This window comes from Homarus americanus, unplaced genomic scaffold (assembly GCF_018991925.1).
Source record: "Homarus americanus isolate GMGI-L3 unplaced genomic scaffold, GMGI_Hamer_2.0 scaffold48354, whole genome shotgun sequence".
NCBI classification, from domain to species: Eukaryota; Metazoa; Arthropoda; class Malacostraca; order Decapoda; family Nephropidae; genus Homarus; species Homarus americanus.
The window spans coordinates 903,571-906,752 of NW_024723833.1; positions in this window are offsets into that span (position 1 = coordinate 903,571).

The window sequence follows — 3,182 nt, forward strand, 5'->3', positions numbered from 1 at the left end:
GTGGAGACACTTCCTGATAAGGGTGAGAATAATGACCCAGATACCCAAGATAAGCCCTATTACTACAAGTGCCTGGCTTCAAGATGTATGTTAGAAAAGGAGAAACTACCCCTGTATACTGAATGAAGCTGATATATCATTAAATTAATGTAAAAAGTAGTCTCAAATAAATTAATTCTGATATTTGGAGGCTAATCTTATAAAACACTGGAAAATGACTCGAGGTGATGAATTTACAGTCCAAGATTTAATAATGCCAGACAATTTCTATAATAACACAAAATGAGTGAAAAATTGTGGATTGATTGTGGATCCAATTATGGTCAGGACAAGATTGTGCAGCCTAGAATAACCAGTAAGTCTAGGGGTTGAATCCCCAGGCAGCAGGGCCCCAAGATATGCAGTGACATATATGTACTGTACTCTAAAAAGGGAGAAAGCTGAAGAGTTTTTGCTGAGAAGCATAATCCCATGAACAATATTTATTTCACATTGGTTAAAAAGGTGATGACATCAGGCTCATCACTTTATATCCAGCTCATGTCACCACCCTAAGGGGGATGACGATTCAGCATCTCGATCCTGACTCAGTTATAAAATGGGATGTATCAACCCATTATTATAACCATACATTGAGGATCATAGACATAGGAGGCCCTCCCCCCCCCCCACCCCCTAAAAAATGGGTATTATTGAGTTTTTCAGGCAATTTTTTACCCCAAAATTTTGGGGAAAACCCAGTATAGTACTTATTAATTTTTGTGTGTTTTAACTGTACAGTACCCTGTATATTGTTTTAAACGGACAATGCAACAGATATTCTAGCTCCTGAATTAATCAAGTTACTGTCTTACTGGAAAGTAGGAACAGTGGGATAACTAGGTGTGTGCTATCAGTCACAGTATACACATGTGTGTGCAGACAGGGTGGTATAATGCGTCTAGTGTGGTAGCATTATGTTAGTGTTAAGGTACAAGCACTGCTTGCTCCCTCTTGCTTTCAGCTATTGCCGCTCGCTAGCCCGCGTAGCGAACAAGGAAGCAACTTGCATAAGTCTTCCCTACCAGTACACAGCCTCTTCACCATCAAAACTCCTGCTGTGCCTCCTTGGGGCAACACATGGTAACTGGGTGCCTCGTGGGCCCAGGCTAGACCAGCAGGGGATCTCAGAGAAGCAGTGGGCCCCAGAGGGACGGCGCATAGACCCACTGGCATGTGGACACATCCTGGTGCAACCAATCACTGCCCCGCTGCCTTGGGGGATTAACCTTAGTAGGTATAAGGCTATGTAAGAAAACCGTGAACGAAAAATCTGCAGTGGAGCCCCACATCAGGCAGACATGCTAACAGAGCTCCAACAAGACCCCAACGGTGGTATAGGCGGAACAGGTGACCACCATGGGAACCCAACGACTACACTGGTGGACAATGGCAATGCCTGGTGGTCAGGCTACTAAGGCAAAACCCAACAAACTGGACTATTGGCAGTCCATTGCAACTCTCCCTCTCCCCAGTTGTTGCAACACTTGCACCACTGGATCAGGAAAAGGGAGAGCCAAGATGTATTGTTGCAGCTTGCGCTCCTGCCTCACTACATACATCAACTCACGCGCAGCCATCATCCAGCTCATCATACTCCTCATCATCATCAAAACCCCTATACCTCCAAAAGTCCTATGGCGACTGACAAGTGGCGACGGGGACAGGCAGAGATGACTGCCGGGAGTCTCTAGTCACAACTCTACACATGGGTGGCATAGAAAAGGTGGTCGTTTATGCACTGGGATCTAGGCAGCAGTGCAATCCGGTCCTGTCTGTGTGACTGAGCAGCCCTTTCAAGGAGCCACTCTACTCACCCCATATGGGGAGGGGTCTAGAAAAGGTGCCCTAAACATAGCCTGCCTAAAGAGCCAAACTGACTGGGCAACCACACCCAGTAAGGTCATCCTTATGAGGTCAAGCACACAATCATAATCACAGATCAAAACAAAAACAAACTATGCAACCTCTTATGGTCACTGCATGGAATGTCAGGATCCTTCTGGCAAAAAGGCTGGTTAGATATAACATCGACATAGCAGCCATTAGTGAGTCCCAGCTCCCAGACGAGGGACGACTCACAGAATGGGGGTCTGGCTATGCCTTTATCTGGAAGGGTAAGCCTTCTGCAGAGAGAAACCGTATTTATGGAGTTTGCTTTGTCATCCGCCAACGCATCCTATTGGGATCAACGAGCACCTCATGATACTCAGAGTCCCACTGAACCACTCACTTCATGCCTTTTTCATCAGTGCATACGCCCCAACACTGGATGCAGAGGATGACATCAAGGAGGCCTTATACGCTGATCTTGACAGAGTTCTAGCCTCTATCCCCAGAGAAGATAAGGTTGTGCTCCTTGGTGACTTCAGTGCCAGAGTTGGCAGAGATGTTGACATTTGGCAGGGAACCATAGGGAGAAATGGACTAGGCAAGTGTAATCCCGACGGCCTACTCCTCCTCAGCAAGTGTGCTGCACACAGCCTCACTATCATCAATACCTTGTTTAGGCAGGCCGACAAGTTCAAGGGTTCGTGGTAACACCCACGATCCAAACACTGGCATCTCATTGACTACATCATTGTCAGAGAAAGAGATCGCCGAGATGTCCTCATCACCCAAGCCATGTGTGGCTCAGATCACTGCAACGCTGATCATCGGCTCGTCAGAGCCAAGCTCTCACTTCACATCACCCCAAAACGGCAAAGGCAGCAAGCCTCCAGAAGAGGTTTTAACACTAAGTGTCTGGAAGATCCAGGGGTAGCACATACTTTCAAAGAGCAGCTCGAACATGGGCTGATAAACAACCCGACAACAAACAACCCAAATCCCAGTGTCGAATGGGATATTCTCAACACTGCCATAACAAAAACCTGCAAAGACCATCGGCCAGATCAAAAGAATACACCAGGACTGGTTTGGTGGAAATGACCCGAAAATCAATGTACTCGTCAATGATAAACATGCTGATTTAACTGACTGGCAGAACAACCCTCAGTCTCAGACCAAAGCTGATGCCATGGCGCAGCGTGAACTTTGCAGTCTAAAGGACGACTGGTTTAAAAATAAAGCATGCGAAACACAAAAATTTGCAGATCAGCAAAAGATGCGTGAATTTTTAAATTCAACTAAAACATTTTATA